Source organism: Lepisma saccharinum, chromosome 25, assembly GCF_977018435.1.
Source record: "Lepisma saccharinum chromosome 25, izLepSacc3.1, whole genome shotgun sequence".
Lineage (NCBI taxonomy): Eukaryota > Metazoa > Arthropoda > Insecta > Zygentoma > Lepismatidae > Lepisma > Lepisma saccharinum.
This window is the reverse complement of record NC_139253.1, coordinates 61,726,695-61,754,419: the sequence shown is the minus strand read 5'-3', so window position 1 is coordinate 61,754,419 and position 27,725 is coordinate 61,726,695.

The window sequence follows — 27,725 nt, the reverse complement described above, 5'->3', positions numbered from 1 at the left end:
TACAGTACATAAAAGTTTATGTGAGCAAAGTAGTAATCAGTACATTTATCGCATGTCTATATGCCCCCCCCCCCCACGACTCGCGTGGAGGATATAGTGTATTCAACCAAAGTGACAACTATGGAACAGCTTCGTGAAAAGGATTGCCATTGAGACAGTCGCACCACCTGGCGGGGAAATCGAGTATCGGTTGGACATCCCCCGTGCGACCCGTGGGGTGCATGGAGGGTTTGTTAAACGTCCAGGAACCAATAAATTCTAATGGGTTCTATTGGGTTCCGCTGCAGGACCGGAACTTTTCTTTATCAGCGCAATTCAAATTCGTTTCAAGTTGCGTATTGTTCCATTGAAAAAGGGTTCCAGGACAGAATTTAAATTGATCCGTAAAAAGGGGGTTCCTGGACCTTATTTAAATTAATCCTGGAATAAAGGTTCCTGGACCGTATTTAAATTCAGTCTGAAAAAGGTTCCTGGACCGTATTTAAATAGAGCTGGGAAAAAGGTTCCTGGACCGAATGAAATACTTTACAATTAAAAAGGTTATTTATATTCCAGAACCCATTTACGCTTGTGATTTTCTCTCCTGGACCGGAATTGAATTTATTTAAAATTCCTTGACCTATAACAACCCTCCTAGGTGCTTGTAGAAATGTACTAAATGTACTAAAATTGTACTTAATGTATTAATTATTACTTTACTCACAGAAACTTTATGACTACGTATATTCATTGATGTATAATTCATTTGGATACATCAAATACATGTGGAGTTACATACAGTTGCCATTAGAGCGTCTCAATTCGGACACTGGGCCTCCTCGATGGCGCAGTGGTATCCTCGTCGCCTTGTAATCAAGGGGTCCCGGGTTCTATACACGATGGAGGCACGTAGTGGTTCGGATCGCACTTTAAACTGTAAGTCCAGTCCAGATTAGCCTTACTGTGCATAAAGTGGACTTAAAACAACAATTCAATCAATTTTGACACCCTGCATTTTGAGCGCTGTCCGTTACTGAAATTCTTCGACAAAAGTGTTTGTTTCTTCCGCCTGTACCTTAATATGAAAGGAACGCTCGTAAGCCATGGCTGGAATAAAAGCTTTTCTAAGTGGCTGAATGATGAAGGTTAGCAGTATACGAGGCGCAGTGTCCCACTCTTGCCACATGTGATTATACAGTTCGGTAGGAGCAAGTTGTCTGGCTCGTGGGAATTGAATATTTCCCGTCATACTTTTCTCATGAGAACAAAAGGAAACAATTCACAAGTAAATCCTTCTCAAGGTCACGCACTGGATTATCCTCCCTTCCTCCTGACGAATTGTATGCTGGGAAAGATTATGATCGAGCATAAAATGGAAGCAATATATGCAACTTTTTTCATAATAGATTTTACCCAAATATCTTGTAAATAATCACTCTGTCAACAGATGTCACTGATTGTCCTAGCAGACTTGATGGAAGAAATGTATGCATGAACGACTTTCGGTAAGACGAAACAATGGACAACTCGAAATAATAAATGAACTCAAATGGTCAATTCCGGATATAACTTAGAACCACCTCCAACCTTGGCAAAGAGCCTCCCCGATGACGCAGTGGTAGCGTCATCGCCTTGTAATCAAGGGGTGTCGGATTCGATACCCGGTGGAGGGACGTAGTGGTTTGGATCACACTTTAAACTGTAGGTCCAGTCCCGATTAGCCTTACTGTGAACAAAGTTGACTTAAAACAACAAATCAATCAATCAGTCCTAAACCATCCGTGGAAAATATCTGAGCATTTTGCTTGGGGTAATTTCGGTCACTGTTATGTCGAGAAGCACTCGGCAGAAAATATTCAAATTTTACCTGCACACTGAGAAAGCACGATTCTATCAATGTCTCGAAAATAAATGCATTAATAAAGGTAAAAAAAAAGTAAAGTGCTCCCCTGTGCATAGCACAACGCCATGAAGGCGTATAGGGGGTGTGGGGGTAACGCCCCACACTTTCTTCATCCGGTCGTGAGTGGGGGTGATGTGATCAACATCACGCCCCTGACCGCCTTTACCCCCCAGGTACCCATGTTATTCGACGCTGGGTGGGCACCGGGCCCGCTTCCATCGTTAGAAAAGTTCCCGGATTTGAACCGGCCGGGGATCGAACCCAGGACCTTTAACATGGTAGTCAGACGCGTTGCCGACTGAGCCACCGCGGCCACTTTAAATGCATTAATGTTCTTCAATATTGCTTTTTTTTTTTTTTACTTTTCTTCAGCAGAGAGAAAGGTCAGTAGGCTTCTAAGGAGTGAAATTAATGAATTAATTCTCGTGACATTGATGCAGTAAATGAAAATATCTAAAAGTGGTTCTCTAGGAACGTCCTTTTCCAGTGCTCGGTTAAAATTTGAAAATTTTCTGTTGACTGATTCTTGAGATAATTGTGACCAAAGTTATCCCATAAGCCTACACAGGCTTGACAAGAAAAATGCGTAACTTTCCGCCGAGGTTGGAGATGTCCTTAAACAAGGATTTTTTTTCCTGGAGAAAATCTGAACTTATTTTTCCAACAGCTGTAAACATAGATCGGGGCTAGATTTACACCGTCGCTACATTTTTGTGTTTCATCTGTCCCCCTGAACTCTTCTAAACCCACGTGACTGAAAATGGCACTTCTAATTCAGCACAGCGTTGACCTACGTGGCGCATTGGTTAGCGCAGCGAGCTACGACGCCAGGGTCCCAGGTTCGAATTTCGACCTTTGGGTGCGTGTTCTTTGCGAGTGCCCTTTCATCAATTTCATCATGTCATCACATCTTCGCTATCAGCTAAAAGTGGCAAAAATATGAAGGAAAATAAACCAAATCATAAATTCAGAAAGCATTTTGAACTTATTCTTAGCGTAGTTTCCATTGTTTGCTATGTAAACTACACTGTAATCTACACACAGATTACATATAGACAACGCATGTAGACGTAGATTTATAGCACGGCACAGCACTGCCTCCTATCAATACCACCTTGAACTACGAAGATAGTCGTGCTTTTTTTTTCAACATTACTTCTTGTTTGTGGGGCTTTAGCAACGGTAAGACATTGTTGAGAAACATCCACTTATCCATTTCACAAGGGAGTTATTAGCAGTTTCGAAATACATCAGTGTTTCTTTACGTAACTTTTATGTGAAAAATTGACTCCATTTTTCTTCTCCTATAAAGCAGTCAGACCACGGTAGCAGTCAGAAGCGGTATCGCAATTCAGTTCGTTCCGTCACGAATGTGCAATTAAGTCTTAAATGTATATGTTTATACTCTGCAGTTTTCAGTCGTCCCAGAAGCAATTATGGGATCTTTATTTTTTTTTCATTAGCGTTGCTGGATTGCATCACTAAACTTGGAAATTGTATTTTTGAAGTGTATTCATGTTCAAGGATAGTGTTAAAACATGATTTGATTGGCAGAATGACAACACCATTTCCTTTGTCTTTCGTAGAATCTCTATTGTCTGTCTGTCCACGCCCTTTGTTTTTTTTTTGTGTTAGGAAAGAACCTGTTGTAAGCAGAGGAACGATAGGCATCACAAAGCATAGACGCGACTTGTTTCCGGAAATAAATTGGTCTTCTTTTTATTCTTGTGTGTGTCTGGGAGTGGTCCAATACTTGACGTGGAAGGTGTTGGGAATGAAGCCTACAGGAAATGGGGGGATTGCCACTAGGCTATCATAGGCTATATCCTAGGGGCCGCACAAAAATCGACGCTGAATGGGCAGAAGAGACAAAGATCATCTACTATAAAATTCCTTAATATTGTGATAATTGCAAAATGGAACAACGTGTCAAGTCCTTTTAATTGCTTATTTCCAGGCTTCTTAAAGGACCGAAACAATTTTTCTCGCACAATTTAAATTCGGCACAAGTTGCGTATTGTTTCATTTCAAAACGGAACTTGGGCCGGATTTAAATTGATCCGGAAAAGAGGTTCCTGGACCGAATTGAAATACTTTAAACATAAAAGGGTTCTTTACGGTCCAGAATCCATTTACGCTTTTTGATTTTCTCTCATGGACCGGGATTGAAGTTACGTAAAATTCCAGTTCATTTAACAACCCTGGTAATTTCTTGAAAGAAAGTAGAAGAATGTGTAACGAACCCGTCTCGTCACAATTTGTACGAGTCACGCCTCTATTTTTGTGACCTTTCTGACAAAAATATGTTATTTGAAATGTATCAATTTAATAACAGGTTACGCCTCTAACTTGGTAAACTAACTTAATATTTAATGTAAGAATATACTTTTCATAGTTTATATTTCTTTCACTTGCTTACGCTAGCGTCGCCGACCCAATATAAAGGCGAGAGCGGGGCTAGCATCTCAGTTTGACTCCGTCTGCGGACGAGAGAAGTAGGGCTCTGCCTACGGGCAAGAGGTAAACTCCTCCTAACAGGAGAGAGAAAAAGATATCCCACTCCACCTTCTGGTGAGAGAAATTTACTCCACTTTAGTGTAAGAGGACCCACTCCGCTTTCGGGCGAGAGATATTTAGGTAACCAGACCTTTTTCTTTCATCAAACCCCGTCATCTCGACGTTGGGGATGGTAACAGCGAAACCCCGTCTCCTCGATGCTGGGAAATTCGCTTCTTAGAATCTATTCCTTAGTTTTTGGCCTGTTACTCCTACATGGAAACAAAAAGCCGTTTCCAAGATTACACTAATCTTTCTCTTTTAGATGCTTTGTTTATAAACCCTTTGTGGTTGTTTACTAACAAGAGTACTTACTAGGTATCATAAATGAAGTTGTATGGGTTTACCTGTTCCCTTTTCTTTAAGGGTTAAAAGTTTGTATAGTTCAACTACAAAATGCCGTAACTATATAGAGAGGCCCAAATATGAATGTATATCTGTATCTGTGAAACTATAAGTTGGATGTATAAAACTACTGTAAAAGGGTCTAAGTTACTTTCTTGCTTAAGTTTGTGATGAAATAAACCTTTATATGTTTTAGTTAATTTTGAGTTGTCAAAGAACTTATCTGGTCAACTACGTCATAGCCACTAAGTGCTCGTTTATTTTCCCGAACCCTGAGTAAAATGGAGTCTCATGTCACCGGTGGAGAAAAGGTTAGCATTATGGGTAGACTTGAAACACTTAGCTAACTAAGCTATTGGTCCTTCTCCTTCGAAGGACGTTTCAAGCTATTTGGCGCACAACGTGGGGCGCGATACGGAAATAAATTTTCCTCCTAGTGTTGCAAGTAATTTGGCGCCCAAGGACGTTTCAAAGTTAATTGGCGCTTACAACGTGGGGCACGAAAGAAAAAAAGCAGGAATGTTGCAAGATTTTTGGCGCCACAATGTCAAGGCTCGATGGTGAAATCGAGTTATTTGGCCCCATGACCGAGCAAGTTTTAACTCAATTGACGCTCACCCCGATAGTGTAACACCAAAGAAGAGAGAAAGAGGGAAGCACAGTGAAAGATATCAAAGCAGGAACCTAGAAGTTTGATACTAATTCGGGAAATGAATATTAGTCCGCGCGTTCATTATATCCCCAGCGATTAACAAAGGGAGCGGTACTCTTTGTTAAAAGAAACACCCAAGCGGGCGGTTTTCTTTTGAAGTAGAAGCAAACAAACTGGAGTAGGAAAGCGATGTTGCCAAACTGAAGAAGAGATAAAGAGGAAAAGCGGAAGGAAATGGTAAAGAAAATGGAAGAGAAACAAAATTAAAGAATATGGAAAGAGAAAAGAAATACAGATAAAGATTAAAAAGGAAGTGTTTAAGGGAATTACCTGAGGGGGGGAGAGAAATATCCAACTCTTACATATTAGGCCTTAATTGACACGAGGGTTTTGGGGGGATTCTGAATTATACGTGTGGCGAGGGGGGGGGGGCAGTATCCCACTCTAGGTCTTACATTATGGCTGGTATTTTAGTTAGAGGGGGATTGAACATTAAATTGAGGGAAGTATCCAATTCTTGTGTATTACTATTGTCTTAGACTGTTGCGGAAATTCTGGTGTGGAGACTTAGAATTATTTTTTTGGAGGAGGAAATAGGAAGCTCTTGGTAAAGTGTTAAATCTTAGATTGCCGAGAGATTTCTGTAGTGGAACATTAAATTTTGGAGACTGTATTTAGCGATATTGTATCTACACGTTTTCGACCCCAAACGTGCCAAAAGAGAAGCTGTAAAAGACTAAATATATCTGGATCTTAAGAAAGTATTGACACCCCCCTTAAATTAATATTCTTGAAAGCCTGCAAAGAAATGGATGTAAACATTTTCTTGCTCGCTCCACTCGCAATCATGTGTTGCGAGAATGTCTGTTTGGCGCTTTACTGAGGTGAATGTGAGGTTTTATACTATAGCTGCATTACAAGACATAAGCGATATCCTCGATATTCATTAATAACATCACTTCTTAAAATATAACGCTTAGTGTTGGTATACTGCTTAATTTAAAGCAGTGGCATCATTTGGGACAAAAATATATCAAATACGCATTTCTAACTTGTCACAGGAAAATTTTAAATTTGCACTGAAGATAAAATCCAAGTAATTATTGTTATGGATTATGGTTTGTTACTACAATAATTATATTTACCCCAGGAAAACGGGGGTGGGGTGACTTCTTTGAAAGAGGAACCCTGTTATATTATCGCCCTGAGGTTAAGAATTTCTAGCTAGGGTTCTGTAATGTCTCGTGAAACAAATTTAATCTTCCATACGGCTGGAGCATATTATTTGGTTTGCCAAGGTTGAATTATTCTATCTTTATCTTAAGTTGTGTAGCAATTTGTGTCCACACAGCAGAACCTTTAGTTCCAGAACCTAACTTGACTGAAGTTCAAGATGCTATTAAAAGGTTAAAGAATAACAAAGCACCTGGCATTGATTTAATACCAGCTGAGTTAATTAAATATGGTGGAAATTCATTAATATGTCAAATTCATAAATTACTTTGTTTAATATGGAATAAAGAAGAAATCCCTCAACAGTGGAAAGAATCCATAATTGTTCTTGTGTTTAAAAAAGGTGATAAAATAAACTGCAATAATTACCGTGGAATTTCTCTACTCTCAACAACATATAAAATATTATCAAACATTATTTTAACAAGACTAACCCCATATTCTAATCAAATTATAGGTGATTATCAATGTGGATTTAAACGTAACAGATCAACTACAGATCAAATTTTTCACATCAGACAGACACTTGAGAAAAAGTGGGAATAGAATCAAAATGTCCATCAGCTATTCATTGATTTCCAAAAAGCATATGATTCGGTCAAAAGAGATAAATTATATAATATATTAGTAGAGTTTGGAATACCTAAGAAGGTAGTTAGTATGATAAAAATATGCACCAGTGAAACAGAAAGTAAAATTCGTGTGGGTATTAATATGTCTGACAAATTTACAATTCATGATGGGTTAAAACAAGGAGATGCATTATCTCCATTGCTCTTTAATTTTGCCTTAGAATATGCTGTTAGGAAGGTAAAAGAAACTAAAGAAGGACTAAAATTAAATGGTGTGACTCAGTTGTTAGCATATGCAGATGATGTAGACTTACTGGGGGATGATTTGAATACAATAAAGAATAATGCTGAAATATTTTTCAAAACTGCTAAAGAGATAGGTTTGGAAGTTAACAAAGAGAAAACTAAATATATGCTTACAGGCCGAAACCAAGTGTTAGGTAATAATCAAAATCTAATTATTGATAACAACTTGTTTGAACCAGTTTCCAAATTCAAATACTTAGGAGTAATATTAACAAATGAAAATTATATTAAAGAGGAAATAAAAAGTAGGCTTAATTCAGGAAATGCATGTTACTTCTCTCTTCATAAACTTTTGTCTTCTCGTTTAATATCTAAGAAACTAAAAGTTAAAATATACAAAACAGTAATTTTGCCTGTAGTATTATATGGATGTGAAACTTGGTCCCTTACATTGAAAGAGGAACATAAATTGAGAGTATTTGAAAATAAGATCCTTAGGAAAATCTTTGGACCTAAAAGGGATGAGGAGACAGGTGAGTGGAGAAGATTACATAATTTAGAACTACATAATTTGTATTCATGTCCAGATATTATTAGAATAATTAAATGAAGAAGATTTAGGTGGGCAGGCCATGTGGCACGAATGGGAGAGGAAAGAGGAGTTTACAGTATTCTTGTTGGGAAACCTGATGGTAAGAGACCTGTAGGAAGGCCAAGACGAAGATGGAGGGACAACGTTGAGATGGATCTAAGGGAAATCGGTAGGGATGGAAAAGAGTATATAGAACTTGCTCAAGATAGGGAAAGATGGAAGGCATGTGTTGCTGTAGCCATGAACCTTCGGGTTTAAGAAGGCTAGGGAGTTAGTTAGTTAGTTACCAATTTGTGTTAAATACTCAAATTGAATTTTATAATCCCACTCAAAAATACTATTTATATACATATTTTAATTTACTACATTTAACCAATCAATGTGCTAGCTTTAAGTTTATTTGAAAATCGAACAATCAAAAAATATGGACAATGTAACATGGTATTTCATTCAAATAGACATCAACTATGTGGCGAAATGCATAGTGAAAGTGGAGCTTATTGATTGATTTGCTTTATTTTACTTCGCTGTTTGTGCCACTTTTGGCTAATTTGCGAAGATGGGTATGAGTGATGACATGATGAAATTGATGAATGGACACTCACAAGCATCCATGCCCAGGCCGGGAATCGAACCCTGGACCCCTGGAGTCGTAGCGCCATGTGTTACCACTCCGCCACGGGAGCTGGTAAGTGACGCTTATGAACAAAAACGAAGTTTAACGAATCATTTTCAATCAGATGTGTGTATATTTTAAAGTTTACAAGTGTTATTAATACAGAACATCGAATTAGTGAATGTGAAGTAATAAAACAAAACTGTTAGTAATAATAATAATAATAATTAAGGAACGGATTTTAAGGTGCAGCACCTTTACAAAAAAAATAGCTGTTTTCACACCGATCGTTTGTAATATGTATTTTAGAACCTGAAATCAAGTAAAATAAACACACTATCTTGCACCTTTTCGTGAATTAGAACGTTTTCCCCCTTTTTAACCCCTCCTTGATATTTTCGGAACTTTTTCTTTCCTTTTCTTTCATGTTTTGTTAAGCAAATTGACAGCAATTCCTATTGTCTTATTTTGTGTATATAAATCGAACTTGGGACTTAACTTTCAGGGGCAGAATCAAACTTGGGACTTAACTTTCGGGGGCAAAATCAAACTTGGACTTAACTTTCAGGAACAGAATCAAACTTGGGAATTAACTTTCAAGGCAGAATCAAATTTGGGACCTAACTTTCAGGGGCAGAATTTAACTTGGGACTTAACTTTCAGGGACAGAATCAAACTTGGGACTTAACTTTCAGGGACAGAATCAAACTTGTAACTTGATTTTCAGGGGCAGAATCAAACTTGGGACTTAACTTTCAGGGACAGAATCAAACTTGGGACTTAATTTTCAGAGGCAGAATCAAACTTGGGACTTAACTATCGGGGGCAGAATTAAACTTGGGACTTTGGGAGACAGGATCGATGTTTTCCATCCCGTAAAAGTTCAGAACTTTTTTTCTCAATAATTTACATTTGCCAAATCATAAAATATACTCTTCAATACTTTTATACTCATGTCCCAGGAGGTAAAGAAAAGTATCCTTAATTTTGAAATTTTGTAACCTGAAAATTTGGGGGGGGAGGGGCACGCCTATGATACTAATTATACTATTTGCTACAGTGCAATAAAGAATGTTAATGTAGCTGGTTTAGACCTGAATAAAGACATTTTATCAGCACCTATTTTTACACCTTGTTGAAAACATTTTCAGAACCTTTCTTTCGCTTTCCCGACCATAATTTTGCACCTTAAAATCCGTTCTCTAATGATAATAATAGTAATGTCGACAGGGCCAGAACAATGGATATCCTCGAGGCTCAAATTGTATATATCTCTCCCTGTTTATAGGTTGCTCGAAGTCACATGTGTTTGCATGCAGGAGATTTCAAACCGAAGCGACAAGTGCCACTTCATATTTCTTTCAATGCAAAAAATAATTATGTTTACAAAGAGAAAAATATTGTATTCTCTTTCATGGTTCGACTGCTGGGAAAATATAAAGATGTAAAGAAAAACGTGCAACAATCATGAGACCGAAGCTGCACCATCCATATGCTTCCGTCACGGGAATAAAATCGCTGCTGGAAAAGTTTCTGCAATCAATATTAAAAAAGACATGTGAAATTCTGGGAATGGCTTCATTGCTTTTCAAAGTATTCACCCTTAAGATCGATACACTTTTGCATACGCACAAACCAATTTTGAAAGCATTTTCCGACTCTGAAGCTGATACGTCAGAAACCGTTGTTCGGAATGCGTTAACAGCTGCTTCAGGCGACACAAATTGCTCACCACGCATCTTATGTTTCATGTGTGGGAACAAAAAGAAGACATTAGGTGATAAATCAGGTGAGTACGGACAATGAGTCATTAATTCGACATTTTTACTGTACAAAAAATCAACAGTTTGGTGTGCTGAGTGGGAACTGGCGTTGTCGTGGTGAAGAATAATGCGACGATTTGGGTTTGTTTTACGCAATTTGTTGATGACATCTGGCAAACAAGTTGTTGTATACCAGCCAGCATTTACAGTCCTTCGATCTTCTAAAGCTATTGTTGCCATATGTCCGGTATAATCGAAGAATTAAATAATCATTTGCTTTGCAGCACTCCTCGAACGAACAACTTTTGTTGGTTTCGGCTCACTTTGAAGCACCCAAACAGTGGATTGCTGTTTAGTTTCGAGTTCGAATGAATAGATCCAAGTTTCGTCCCCTGTAACGATGTAGTACACCAAATTTGACTTGCTTCGGTTGAATTTTTTGAGCATTTCTTTACACCACTTTACACGAGCCTGTTTCTGAGCTTCGGTCAAGTTGTGTGGGATCCAACGACTTGAAAGTTTCCGTACGTTCAGATTACCATGCAAAATCGTATGTATTGCTTTCATGTCAATGTTCAAGGATGCCTGAATCTCACGCATAGGCGTAGCTACGGGGTGTGCCGGATGTGCCTAGGCACACCCTAATGGGCTGCTTTATCAAAGAGAATTAAAGACAGATATTTCAATAAGAGAGAAAATAAGCGGCAGTTTGTAAGAAGTTGAAAATGTCATTACTTGGTACAAACGTGTGCATTATCGCTGATGAAAAGAGTGTATATAGTTTTTCGATTTTTTTATGTCATTGGAGAAAGATATTTACTGCATTCTACTCTGTACTGCAGCGCTTTTCTTCTATACCTGTCACAAGCTGCACGTGTGAGAGAGCTTTCTCCAAGCTTACCCAAGTTAAAACTAAATTAAGAGCAACTCAGAAGCAGGATAGATTGGAAGCCCTGCTCTTGCTATTTGTGGAACAGGAAAAAGCTTCGTCTATTGATATAAATGAAGTTATTGATGAGTTTAAGAACATTGTACCTTTTGACAGACGTCTCTTGTTATAGATGACGTGTATTTTGATGTATTTGTTTGTAACATTTATGAACATTTTGTATGTGTGTAATTTCAATGCAATTTGATTTTTTGTTCTACTACATATATTCAGAAATTTTCAACACTGTCATTTAGTGAATTTATATTCCTTTACAAACATCAGTGCAACATCAGTGCAAGTAAAGAGCCAAGTGATTGTGTTGCAAAATATGGTATTAAAAAGGTACACGACCTCATTTTTTTTTCTTTGTGCACACCCAAATATAAAGTTCTAGCTACGCCTATGATCTCACGGTATGTCACATGCCGATCTCTCTCAATCATTTCACGCACAGCAACAACTTCATCACTGAGAAATGTGCGACCACGCTGGAATTCGGAAAATCAATTGTACACAGTCCTATTGGATGGTGCTTTATCCCCAAAAGCCAAATGAAGTCGCTCGATGCATTGTTTCGGTGTTAAACTACATTTGAATTCATAAAAAAAATCATTGCCTGAAAGTGATCACGAGAAATTTCCATTTCTCACACGAAACTACTTCTTCAAACGGCTGTGAAAAATAATCGAATAGGCATAAACAATCAAAGATAATTTAAACATAAAAAAGGTCAATTGTTCCGATTTTTATAATAGCGCAGCACTAGCGCCACTGTTGGTGGTAGTTTGCAGAACCATTTCCAGCAGACCTTGTATATTGTTGTATTGTGATTGTTACTTGAATTTAATTGTTTGTAATTGTGTACAAGAATACAGGGTTTTCCTCGCAACTGCACAGACTAGGTAATTCCAAGGTGCAAATTAACGGGGAGATACCAGAGGTCCACCCCCTTCCCCCCAACACACACACGCACTAGAATTAAGTATCTTTAGAGTCAAATATAAGTTTTCAGGTCTGCCAACTATATTTTACCGTCCATAATGATCGCGTTTTTTAACAGATAATTTTCAAATGAAAACTTCTTCACTTAAGACGCACTTTTTTTTTTAGACAACGTAACAAACCCAAAATATATCTATTCCTTTCCCCTTCAATCGGGTTTGTGGAATTTCGGGTTTCTAGGGGTTTCCGGGTTTCCTGTTTTCGGAGTTTCGGGTTTCTTGTGGTTATGGGGTTTCCGGTTTCTGGGGATTTCGTGTTTCATGTTTTTCGAGTCAGGTGCCCCAGTTCGTAGGAAGTGCAGTGTGCTTTATTTTCCGTAAAAAATGTATCTTAATGTTTGTTTTTGCATTTATTTAATTCTGTTTATGTAAAGGATACAATATTCAAGGAAAGAAGTCGCAATAGTTGCGTCGTGTATTATACATATAATGCAAATGTAAAATAGTAAATAGTTACTTTGAAATATAAACATTTACATGCAAATCTTGAGGTAACTATCGTTTTTTTTTTCCAAAATGCATCAAATACATAGATTTTGATGATTTCCTATACGATATTAAGGAAGTAAATTTGTCGCAATCATTAGCGATTAACAGGGACTCGATGCGACTCTGTTTGTTGATCTGGCAACGCCGCGTTCCATTTAATCCATACTGACTTTTAAGGTTGAGACGCTCTTATTTTGGACAATCTGGGTCTCGCCAGAAATAGTTAGAGGTTAGAGCCTATTGAAAATGAAAGAGCATTTTGAATGCAGTAATTTAACAAAGGATTACACTACGTGTACCTGTATTATGTCTGTCAACCTGGAGTAGCACCATTTTGAATTCGAAAAATTCCTATGCCAGGATGATCTATGGGTTTTGTATAGTTTTGGGCAACCTTTAAAAAGTTTTGAATCCGATTCAGTTTTTCGTAATAACGAATTCAAAAATGCTACTACAGGTTGACGCCTCAGTAGCACTTTCACCAAATTCAACGGAAACGATGAAATTTCGTAGTCTAGGTTATGTATCGTTTTGAACAACCTTCAGAAAGTTTTGAATCCGAAGGACAACTTCAAAAATACAAATTCAAAAATGCTATTATTGCAGCACTTGTTTTGAATTTAAAAAATTCTTATGCCAGGAAGATCTATGAGTTCTGTATAGTTTTGAACAACCTTTAAAAACTTTTGAATCCGATTCAGTTTTTCGTAATAACGAATTCAAAAATGCTACTACAGGTTGACGCCTCAGTAGCACTTTCACCAAAGTCAATGGAAACGATGCCATTTCGTAGTCTAGGTTATGTATCGTCTTGAACAACTTTCAGAAAGTTTTGAATCCAAAGGATAACTTCAAAAATTCAAATTCAAAAATGCTACTATAGCAGCACTTGATTTGAATTCGAAAAATTCCTATGCCAGGATGATCTATAGGTTTTGTATAGTTTTGAACAACTTTTAAAAAGTTTTCAATCCGATTCAGTTTTTCGTAATAACGAGTTCAAAAATGCTACTACAGGTTGACGCCTCAGTAGCACTTTCACCAAATTCAACGGAAACGATGCCATTTCGTAGTCTAGGTTATGTATCGTTTTGAACAACATTCAGAAAGTTTTGAATCCGAAGGACAACTTCAAAAATTCAAATTCAAAAATTCTACTATAGCAGCACTTGTTTTGAATTCGAAAAATTCCGATGCCAGGATGATCTATGGGTTTTGTATAGTTTGAACAACATTTAAAAAGTTTTGAACCAATTCAATTTTTCGAAGTAACAAATTCAAAAATGCTACTACAGGTTGACGCCTCAGTAGAACATTCACAAAATTCAACAGAAACGATGCAATTTCGTAGTCTAGGTTATGTATCGTTTTGAACAACCTTCAGAAAGTTTTGAATCCAAAGGATAACTTCAAAAATTCAAATTAAAAATTTTAATATTGCAGCACTTGTTTTGAATTAAAAAAATTCTTATGCCAGGATTATCTATGGGCTCTGTATAGTTTTGAACAACCTTTAGAAACTTTTGAATCCGATTCAGTTTTTCGTAATAACGAATTCAAAAATGCTACTACAGGTTGACGCTTCAGTAGCACTTTCACCAAATTCAACGGAAACGATGAAATTTCGTAGTCTAGGTTATGTATCGTTTTGAACAACCTTCAGAAAGTTTTGAATCCGAAGGACAACTTTAAAAAATTAAAATTCAAAATATAGTAGCACTTGTTTTGAATTCGAAAAATTCCTATGCCAGGATGATCTATGGGTTTTGTATAGTTTTGAACAACCTTTAAAAAGTTTTGAATCCGATTCAGTTTTTCGTAATAACGAATTCAAAAATGTTACTACAGGTTGACGCCTCAGTAGCACTTTCACCAAATTCAACGGAAACGATGCCATTTCGTAGTCTAGGTTATGTATCGTTTTGAACAACCTTCAGAAAGTTTTGAATCCGAAGGACAACTTCAAAAATTCGAATTCAAAAATGCTACTATAGCAGCACTTGCTTTGAATTCGAAAAATTCCGATGCCATGATGATCTTCGGGTTTTGCATAGTTTTGAACAACCTTTAAAAATTTTTCAATCCGATTCAGTTTTTCGTAATAACGAAGTCAAAAATGCTTCTACAGGTTGACGTTTCAGTAGCACTTTCACCAAATTCAACGGAAACGATGAAATTTCGTAGTCTAGGTTATGTATCGTTTTGAACAACCTTCAGAAAGTTTTGAATCCGAAGGACAACTTCAAAAATTCAAATTCAAAATATAGTAGCACTTGTTTTGAATTCGAAAAATTCCTATGCCAGGATGATCTATGGGTTTTGTATAGTTTTGAAGAACCTTTAAAAAGTTTTGAATCCGATTCAGTTTTTCGTAATAACGAATTCAAAAATGGTACTACAGGTTGACGCCTCAGTAGCACTTTCACCAAATTCAACGGAAACGATGCCATTTCGTAGTCTAGGTTATGTATCATTTTGAACAACCTTCAGAAATTTTGAATCCGAAGGACAACTTCAAGAATTCAAATTCAGAAATGCTACTATAGCAGCACTTGTTTTGAATTGGAGAAATTCCTAAACGAATATGATCTATGGATTTTGTATTGTTTCGAGCAAGGTTTGAAAGGTTTTGAATCCGAATCGGTGTTTCAAAATGACGAATTCAAAAACGCTTCTTCAAATTTTCAACTCAGGAGAAGTTTGAACGAATTCTACCGTTGACTTTGGCATTTGTTAATATACTCAGGACTCTGGATATTACACTAGAGGTTGTTTCATCTTAACACGTAATGTTGAAGTTGATAGTTCGTTAAAAAATAGACCAAGCGAAATACTGATAAAATAGTGTTGACAGATATAATGTTTATGAGTTTTACAAGCACGTATTCTCTGTCCCTGTTACTCTCATTCTCTCTCCTACTTTTATTTATTTTTCTTTAGCCTTTTCTCTTTTCTGCTGCATCACTTCTTATTTACGCTTTTCCACCATTGTCCTCTGCTTGTATTCCAACCACATCGCGCTAAGACGCCAGATGTCCCAATTTCGAATCCTGGTCTGGGCATGGATGTTTGTGAGTGTCCATTCATCAATTTCATCACATCATCACTCATCCCCATCTTCGCAAGTTAGCCAAAAGTGGCACAAATAGCGAAGTAAAATGGAGCATATCAATCAATCAATTAATTGTATTATAACCCTCTTTTCCGCTTTCACCGTTTTTCTAATGTTCTTGTTAACTGTCTCATTTTTAGTATATCTATCCATTCCAATCTAGAAAGAAGTAGGGAAGGGACTCGATGTTGTCACCTGTTGTCAAGCCGCTTGTCTACCATTCCTATCTCTCCTGTTTCAATCTTCACATATTCTCCCTATTTCTCTCCCTCTTGAGTTTCCCTGTTCCGGTCTCCGTGGCGGAATGCATAGCGCGTTTCTCGGTTTTGAATCCCGGACTGGGAATAGGTGTCCCTTCAATCAATTTCATCTTAGCATCACTCATCTTCATCTTCGCGATTAGCCATAAGTGGCAGAAAACCGAAACAAAATAAAATAAATCAAATGAAAGTTTCCTAGCGTTCATTCTATCCCTGTTCTTGTATTTGAGTTGCTCGCTGTGGACTTTTCTCTTTAAGTTATACTATATCAGGTGAACCAAGCAAATTACATTAATTGATATGAATGATTTGTATCATTTAGATTATTATACTGGCTTTGAGTCCAGATGTCAAAGCTTTGTTAGTCCGTACTAGGGTGTACTAAGTTAGCATTTAGGGAACAGATTAGAGTATATTGTTTAATTCATGCGACAATTATGAAAAAAATGGAAAATTTTCTTTACAAGTGCAAGTGACACCCAAGTTATACTATAGCCGTCCCTAGGAGAGGAGCAAGGTTTCACACATCATGGATGGAAGCAAACGAGCAGCAAAACTTTTTGAAATGTAATTTTAGCGTTTTATATTTTGAAAGCAACTTATGCTTTTCAAAAGGATATGCCTTGTTTTTTTCTTGCTATACAAAACAATGTTGTTTGTGCCGTATATTTTCAAGGATAATGACAAAGAGACAGATATTGACAATAGGGTCCTTGCGTGTCAAATCATCACAACTTCCAGCCCTAGCATCTAAGATTTTCATAAAATTTGGTAGAATGGTAGAGGACATGAAATATCTTACATGTGTAAAATTTTAGCCCTCAATGATGCACGGTGTTCCTGCAGAAGGATGCCAACTTCATAACAAATGTCAAATTTATTCTTACAAGGTCAACAAAAGATATCATGACTTTTCTTTTAATTATGGTGTAACTTTCATATTGGGCTTGTTTTGGAAGTAAGGGAGCATAGCTTTCGTAAAAAATAGTCTTACATAAAAAAATGTTAAGTTTCTTTACAAGCTCACATGATGTGACCTTTGATTTCGAATACCTGGCAAAGCGGATCTTCAATTTTGGTGGCAATAAGGTATGTTATACAGTTAAGTGTAATGTCTGTTCGGTGTAAGTTTCATTTAGGGGTTGATTTGAGAACAGGTATAAAACAAATCTGACAGTAATATATGCTACTTTGAGTGAAACACCTTAGAACTTAGTCTAGTAATGTCGTCTGGGGAACCAATTGCAACAGAAATGAAACTAACTGCCTCCATAGTAAAAATATGTGACGAATCCGATTTTGAAGAGTTTACAACTCTCTGATCTGTAACTTCGACAACATCTTGAAAAAGGGCGTCAAGATTTAACGTTGAAAATTTAAAAAAAGAATATCTCGAAAACGGTGAGTTGTGAACTAAAACTGAAGATAACCAAAATTAAAGAGCAGACCATTTGAAAACTTATGGGTTTTGGTTGATAAAGTTACCTTAGATCTTAATTGAATTATAAAGCTCCAATTAATTACTTTAATTTGGGAATTAGAGTAAAAAAGTTGATTTTTTATTTGATTTATTTTACTTCGTTTTGTGCCAGTTTTGGCTAATTGCGAAGATGAAAGATGATATGATGAAATTGATGAATGGACACTCATAAACATCCATGCGCAGTCCAGGATTCGAACCCGGGACCCCTGGACCCCTGGACCTCTGACGTCGTAGGCAATGTGCTAACTATTCCCCCAAGGGGGCCGACTACAGTAAAAGTTCGTTTGTGACACAAATTACAGCAAATATGAAACAAACTATGTAATATATGTCCTGAAGACACTGAACAAAATAAATATATATACAATATTGTGGATATATTTGTGTTGAAAGCAGATACATAACATTCAGATGAGCGTCAACGTGTGTTTTATAGCGGCATGTTAGTCACTCGTTTATGTGAAAATGTGAAGTTTAATGTAAGCGAAAGCATGTTATATATTATCTTATTTACAAAGAAATTCTAAATCACACTGCCAACACACTCAAAGACTTTGTGAATCCAATCGAAATTGTAACAATATCTACAGCTGAATGTGAAAGCGGGGTCAATGCTATGAATCTAGCTTTATCAGATGAGAGAAATCAATAGAACCGTTTCTTTTTATTGAGTCCAAGCATCCCAGTGCCCTTCACACAGCAACTGCTTAACCATAAGACCTGCAGGAACAGTAACATTCATCTGTCTATTCAGCAGATTTATATGACTTTTCCTATAGTTTGATTTTAGAATTTAACTTTGAATGTTTATAGTTTGATTTTAGAATTTAACTTTAAATGATGTTAATTTGTGTTCCATATGATAACAAAACTAGATTTTAAGCAATTAACATGGAATTAATAGCACACTTAATTTATAGATAAAAAATATAGTGCATGCGAGGTTTCAATTAATAGAAACCTGTGTGTCTTGGAAACTTGCTCAAGATAGGGAAAGATGGAAGGCCTGTGTTGCTGCAGCCATGAACCTTCGGGTTTAAGAACGCTAGAGAGTTAGTTAGTTAGTTAGTGTCTTGGAAACTACTGGCACACACCTACAAGCTTACTCAGATAGTAAACTCACAACCTATTCGAAATGTTATCGAGATGAGACGAGTCGAGACTTGTCACAAACTCGTTTCGTCTTGTGTATGGTGAGGCCCTTGTCATTCTTGTTTGTGTTTGTTCTCGTCTGAGTCTATACTCAGAAGTTTGTTAAAACAATCTAATCGGGACTGGACCAGGCGATTAAATTGAAATAGAAATACCTATCTGCAAATAATTTATCTGATAAAATTATGTGACCTTTTTAATTCATTTATATATGCATACAATGAGGAAAATATCAATTCTTCTTAGTGATGGAATACAAAAGTTACAATATATATAATTTCATAGGTAGTAAAAATTCCTACAATATCTTTTATGTGAATTGTGAAGTATTTACTTTCGGAAAATTATTTTTAAAAAAATCTGAGGGAAAGCATAGTCATCTGAAACAAATTTACATCTTATCAAGCAATCGAAGCAGTGCGGGATCTACAAGTCTTGCCCCCCCCAAAAAAAAAATATTACCAAAGGTTACCCACCTACACACCCACCCAACTCAATTTTTTTTAAATGGGAAGGGGGTTATGTGATATATATAGTACACTGTTTTCTCACACCTGGAAAATGATGCATTTGTTACAATCATGCAGTCATATTTTTTTCCTGTTTAAAGATAGGTTGAAGAAACCTTCACCTCTGCATTTCTCGTAAAATTCTAGCCTGTTGATTCTAGTCTGACTGTCACACGCCACCAGGGTGGGTGATCTAAGGTCGTAATTTTTCCGGCTTTTTCCCCGTATAAAGCGACTCTAGGGCCCACCCAACCTCAAATCAAATGGTATCTGGCCGGGGGGTAAAGGCAACCGCAGCGTGGTGCTGATCATATAATCTCCAAGATGGCCGACATCGAAAATCTGTGAGGCCCTACCTCCACATTCCCTAAATGGGCAGGTGCTATATGCACAGGGAATATAACTTTTCTTTAACCTGTATATAATGTATTCGTTTCTGTACCTCTGATTAACTAAGTTTGTTTTTTATATAGCCTACGCATATACTAACCCTCCACTATGACAATGGCTGAGGGCCCGCTAAAGGCTTACTTGTCTCCGCCCCCCTTCCACTGCGGGGTTTTGCGGCTTGTAGATCCGGCACTGAATCGACCGATACATTTACTTAATTCAATTCAGCCTGTAGAATTTTTCCACGTTCCTTTAGTACAGTCAGATATACTTTTTAGGCGTACATTTGACATGCAAAGTGGACCAATTGTAGTAAATATTAACGGGACGATACTTTTGTATTTGCATAGAGTGCAGGAAGATATACGGTAAAATACGAACACGAGCGGGCGCACATACCAATACAAAGAAATCCCTAAAATAGAAGTTTCAGACCTGTAGACAAAAATACAGTGTGATTGCCATTTATGTAAAGGCGTTGAAAGGCTTCAACTCTGCCGCGTTAAACTTCTCTTTTATTTTTTGATACTACTAGGTGTGAGTTGTAGAACAATTCAACTTATTGACTCATATAGTATATCCAATGATGACAAATCTAAACCACTATCGCAATAGTCCACCACTCCGTCTCAAGTTACGACCCAATTGTTAACAGCGATGTGTTGTTAGATCGATACTTACTTACAGTTTTGAGACAGACAATACAATCATACAGAATCGAAAACATTCCAGTAAACATTTCCCCAAAAACAGTTTCCAAACGGAAGAAGGTAAGTCGTTATTCTGTTAATGTGTTGTGATGTGAAAACGTGCTACCGTGACTGCAAGGTGTCCCGGTGGGCCAGTCTGGTCCTGCATTAGCACCAGTATGAAAATGGAAACATGTCCGTTCCTTGTAGACTAAAAGGCGGGGCTAGAAAAAGGTTTTTTTTGTAATTCTTCTTGAAAACAGGATTTCTTCAAATTAGAACTCGGAAGCACTTCAAGATGGACAGACGTAGCTACTCCTATTTGGATGGATCGAGAGAACTTTGAGAAGTGAAGTACCCTACTGAACACAGGAAAATCCGAAGGTAAATCAATTTTGTATTTAATTTACAGAGTTTCGCAAAACAACTTCAACAACGCTTGGTTGCTGGTAGATATCATAAAACAAGTAACTTTTCCTAATATACTTTTCCTCGAAAGCGCTTAGTTTCTGCGCTACAAGCGCTTAAAATCTATCCTGTATGTATGCAACCCAATACAGGAAACGACCGCCCTGACATAACTTCCAGGGGAACGCAGCAGGGTTGCCACTAGTGTCACTTGGCAGTCTTACCTGAGCTAAATTCAAAAGAATAATGTTATTTGTGATGTTGTAAGTAGTCAACAGTATGGTCCTTGCCAATGCAAAGGATTTCAAATAAATGAGGACTGAAATTCAAGAATGTTGATTATAAAAAGTACTGTAAGTACTGTAAATATGTAATTCTTACAACATTGATATTTAGTATCAAGTGTTCTCCTCTATCAAATTTAAGATTTTTGTACATGAAGAGGTTTTTTGAGGAAGAGGTATTTGTGACTGAATAGAAATACTTAAAATTAAGGCAAAATGTCTATAAAATCTTATTGCTACTGTGTATAACCTATGATTTTTGTAAAAAAAGCTCCTGAGAAAGGATGACCCCCCCCCCCTCAGATTGATGTGGCTAAACTTGAATCTGCTAAATTGTTGTTTATAAGTTTGTTAAAAATATGGCTCAAATGATATTTGTTTTGGCTATACTTAAAACTAAGTCAAGATGCTCATATGAGCCACACCCACACACACCTACCCACACCTACCCACACACACCTACCTACACACACCTATACCTACATATATTTACCCACACATACACATACAAGTCTACTTCTGGTCTACTTCTATTGCATCATGTTGTGCAACAAATTATTATTCAATATTATGCAACAAATTATTAGAGGTGTGTTGTTTTCTGATTGGTTGGTTATGATGTAATGGGTGTCTTCTGATTGGCTTACTGTTTCAGATGCGGTCCGTGCTTAGGCTATTTAAAGAGTTCTTATATTACAGATCAGCTAATATTGTGAGAATAGTTGAAGAGTATAGAGGTGTTGTTCCAGTGCTCCTTATATTATAGCTCTGTTTGGTTTGATATATTGAATTTCTTATTATTTATATTAAACATATTTCTAGTATACTGAACAAGAATTTTATATTTTATATAAAAGAGTCTGATATTTGTTACATCTAGTTGTAATTAGTTTATATTTAGAGCCTGGCTTACAGCTGTTGCAGTCTGTCCCCGTGTGTTATACAAGATCAATACGCATTAGGTCATTGCCAGTGCTGACATGCAATTGTGGTAGGTCAGTGAATTTGTATCTGCTTCTGTGGATCAATACTTATTCTACCTTCGTGCACGTAAGCCATTGGCATTATAATTTGTCATAGTTTTATTAAGTATAGAATTTTGATTTGAAACCCAAGAAATCTGATATAATAAACCTAGGATAAAAACTAATAATATTAACATATTAAATATATACAATAAATATACAAAGTACACTGCTAAACCCAATTGATATTTTATATTAAGTATAGAGTTTTAATTTAAACCCCAAGAAATCTTATATAATAAATTAATAATAAAAAAATATTAACATATTAAGTATACAAAGCATTTTATTAAACACAATTAATATTTTATATCAAGTATAAAGTTTTAATTTGAACACCCAAGAAATCTTATATAATAAAGTAATAATAAAAATGCCAAATCAAAAATATTGTAATCAATGCAATAAAAATATATCTAGCTCTAATTGGGCTAGGCACCAAAGGAATTGTAATAAACATAAAAATACTTATTATACACAACCATCTACATCTTCATCTGGTCTAAAAAGGAAACTTGAAATATCTAATAATACTAGATCAGCAAAGCAGCCACGCTATACACCCATTTATAGCAGTTTTAATAAAGAATTAAGTGATTACCGTTTTATATCAGAGCCAAAATGTGATATTAAGAATTTTTTAAACAATATAAATCCTGATATGCAAGCTATTCTAAATATACAAAATGGCTCTTATAAACTATCTTTCAAATTATTTACACAATATAAGAAATTAAATGGAACAAAATTTACACAGCCTCACATAACAGAAACTGTAGCTATATATTCAAATACAAATTTAGACAAAATAATAAGCAGGTTGATAGAGCAATTGAATATTAAACACTCTGAGTTTGCTGCTAAAGAATCAGGATGGAGTTTATGTGGAAGTCCACACAAGTTATATATTAATATTTCTAAATTTATCCATTACAAGGTTCTACATATCTGCCATTACCTGTCAATATTAAAAACAAAAAAGCCGTGGTTAACATAAAAAATAATGATGAGAAATGCTTTTTGTGGTGTATTTTAGTTGCTTTGTATCCAGTTTTAAATCATCCAGAGAGAATAAGTTATTATAAACAACATGAACATAATTTTGATGATGCAATGGAGGGCTTAAAATATCCAATGTCTGTTCAAAATATTGATAAATTTGAAAACAAGGCCAGAGATATCAATGGTAAACCATTATCTATTAATGTATTTATTTGTTCTACTGGTGCTGGGAATTGCTTGATAGAACCTGTCAGAATTAGTACACTTGATGATAATTTTGCTGTTCCGATTGATTTGCTTTTAATTGAGGGGGATGGCACATACCATTACACTTTAATACGCAATCTTGAAGCCTTAGTCAGAAAACAACTAGACAAATCTAAAACAATATTTAAGTTGTGCCGAAGATGTTTAACTGTATTTGATGGTCAAAAAGTAATAAATGGGGTTCGTGAACGTAACACAGAAATTGCTAAAAACAAGTTAGTTGAACATTTAAAATATTGTGGCAACCATAAACCTGTTCATATGCTTATGCCTAATCCAAATGAAAATGCCGAATTCAAAAAATTTGAAGCCTTGTTGGAACACCCAGCATATATAGTTTGTGATTTTGAATCAAACCTCAAACCTCTTGCATTCTGCAACCCCGATCCTGATGAATCTTCAATTACATCATACCAGTTACATGAACCTTCTAGTTTTTGTTATATGTTATACGGGATGGTGTTGCTAGTAAACCACAATTATACATGGGACAAAATGCTATCAAAGAATTTGCACATAGAATAGAAAATGAGTGCTATGACATAGCATCTAATATCTTATTAAAATCAAAACCTATGATGCCTTTAACAGAAGAACAGATTCAAAATTTCAACAATACAGAAAAATGCCCGGTATGTGATTTAAAATTTTCAGATACAAATATTAAGGTGAAACACCATTCCTATACAAATGGTAAATTCTTAATGGCTCTGTGTAATAGTTGTAATATTAAGATCCACAGACCAAAATTTGTCCCGATATTTTGCCATGGTGCATCTATTTATGATTTTCATCATCTGATCAGGTACGAGGGGTTTGACAAGCCGAATTTAAATATTTTAGCAGAAAATGATGAGAAATATATAGCTATTAGCAAGATAATTAAAGTTAATGGTGTTCCTATTCACTTAAGATTTGTTGATTCATATAGAATTTTGTCGGCTAGCTTGGCTACTCTGGCCAGTCAATTATCTGATGATCAATTTAAAATTACTTGTGACACGTTTCCAAATCAGGACTTGAAATTAATTAGGCGAAAAGGTGTATACCCATATGACTATGTTACAGATTTTTCTAAATTTGATGAGTGTACTCTGCCACCTAAAAAAGAGTTCCACAGTAAACTCAGGACATCCGAAATCACTGATGAAGATTATCACCATGCCAAGTTGATGTGGACCAATTTAAAATGCCAGACACTTGGTGATTATCATAAGGCATACTTAAAACTTGATGTGACTCTCTTAGCCGATATACTTCAGGCATTTAGAAAATCTTCAATAGAAAATTATAAGCTGGATCCAATGTATTTCTACAGTGCTCCAGGCCTATCATGGTCTGCAATGTTTTTGAATACTAAAATGCAATTGAATCTAATCCAAGATCAAGATATGTATCTCTTTATGGAACAATGTATAAGAGGAGGCATGGCGCAATGTTCTCAAAGATATGCCAGAGCTAATAACAAATATATTCCTGATTATGATCCAGCACTGCCATCAAATTTTATACTTTATGTGGATGCCAACAGCTTGTATGGTTATGCTACGATGGATAAATTTTCATATGCAGGGCTTGAGTGGGTTGAAAATTTTAGTATTGGAAATCTTCAGGGTTTTGATTACAGTCACTATGGTCTATTCTTAGAGGTTGATCTGATAATTCCTGATGGTTTACACAACAAGTTTTCTGATCTGCCCCCAATTTCTGAGGTTAAGTGTTCACCCGGCTCTAAACAAAAGAAGCTAATGATGACTCTGGAGCCAAAACAGGGTTATGTAATATATTACAAAAACCTTCAGTTCATGATGCATCACGGTGTTCGAGTGACCAATGTTGGCAAAGTTTTGAGATTTAGGCACTCAAGATGGTTAAAGCCATATATTGATACGAACACCGAGCTTCGAACATCTGCAGTAAACCAATTTGATAAAACTTTGTTTAAATTGATGGTCAATTCAGTGTATGGCAAAACTATAGAAAATGTTAGAAAACATAGTGATGTTAAATTAGTTACCGACCCCAGCCGGAGCAAAAAATTAGTGGCAAAGCCTAATTTCAATTATAGAAGAATTTATGATGAGAATATGACACTTTTTAATATGAAAAAAACAAAGATTAAGTTTGATAAACCTATTTATGTAGGAGCTGTGATATTAGAATTGGCCAAATTACACATGTTAAAACTTTATTATGATGTGTTGAAACCTTTTTATGGTAATAGTATAAAATTGATGTACATGGACACAGATAGTTTTATTCTTGATATTCAAACAGAAGATGTTTATAAAGATATATCACAGCCTGAATTGTTTAAATATTTTGATACTAGTGAACATACAAAAATTCAACCCCACAACAAGAAGGTGCCTGGCAAGTTAAAAGATGAGACACTTGGCGATGTTATTGTAGGATTTGCTGGGTTAAGAACTAAAATGTATAGTTTTAAAACATGTAGTGGTGTTGTTGCTAAAAAAGCTAAGGGTATTAGTAGAGACACTGTAGACAAAGAGCTTGAATTTGAAGATTACAAAAATTGTCTCAAGTTACAGAATTTAATCAGAACATCAGAAAACAGAATCCAGAGTCAAGATCACTTGTTGAATACTATTAATGTAAGAAAAATAGCTCTGGACCCACATGATGATAAGATATGTATTTTATCATGTGGCATACATACTCTACCATGGGGGCATTGTGACTTGATAAGTGGCAATCAATGCCCAATCACAGAGCATGATTTGAAATAAATAAACATGCCAATGAACTTATTTGGATTAAAAAAACAAGCTATTATGGACTTGCCAACACCAGCACCTTCTTCTAATATACAATCTATAATATCTAAACTAAGTGGTTTGTTAATTCATCTAAATAGGATACTTACAGATGTTGATGATAAAACAGGTAAAACATTATACATATTTAACAATAACTTAAACCATTACCAATTACCTATAGGTGGTCAATTACAATTTATTACAACTCCCGAGGGTGATGTCAAAGTTTCAGGAGGGAGAAATATTTATAGAATTAAACACTCAAACATGATTTCTGGCACTGTATATACTGTTTCTGCCGGTGATTGTTTATATATTGAGGTCCCAGGATATTATGACAAGCTTATACCTTTTTTATAGAATTAAGAATTAGATATTTTATAATAAATAACCACTAAAACAAAAAAAATGCCTTAATGATATATTTGGCCATACAAGACATGAAGATCACAGTGATGAGATTCTGACATCAAACATCATAAGATGATAGTGGTAAATATAGGAATAAAATCAACGATTTTCAAGACGTAGAGACGTATATAAACAACCATGAAACGATCAATCGTTGACGATCTTAAATTAAGAGACTATCTTGTAAAAACGTTTCAACGTATGTTGAACGATGTTCCTATATACGATGTTCCTATATACGATGTTCCTATATAAACGTTTCAACGTACGTTGATTCGCGATTAGTCAAACATGTCAAATATAACTGTTATTAGTAAACGTACGAGGAAAATAAGTTTTGTAGAAATTCTCTTCTCAATAAGAATACTATATTACTACCTTTATTACATTAAATATTAATTAATTAATTAATTAATTAATTCTCTAGCCCTCTTGATTCTGAAAATTCGTGATTACAGTTCAATTTGTACTTATCCTGAGCAAAATTTATATATATTCTATTCCATATTTACAGATTTATTTTAGGTCTATCTCTATCTTCGTTTTTGGTCCTTTACCATCAGGTTTCCAAACAAGATTCCTGTAAAATCTCCTTTATTCCTTTCTCATTCGTGCCCACCTCGGTCTTCATGATTTAATCATCAATCTAATAATACTTGGAAACTAATATAAATTATGTACTTCTAAATTATATAACCTTCTCCATTCACTCGTTTCTTCATCCCTTTTAGGCTGAAATATTTTCCTAAGAATCTTATTTTCAAATACTCTCAATGTCAATGCAAAGGATCAAGTTTTCGCATCCACAGGCACAATTACTGTTATTGTATATTTTAACATTTAGTATCTTAGATATTAAACAAGAAGACAGAGAAAAATAACATGCATTAAGCTTTCTTTTTCATTTCTTCTTTAATATCATTTTCATTTGTATGTATTACTTAAATTTAAAAACTAGATTAAACAAGTTAGTTTCGAATTGTACTTTTCTCTTTACTAACTTTCTTACTTGCTTTAAAAAAATATTTTAGCATTATTCTTAATTGTATTTACATCATCTGCATATGCTAAACAG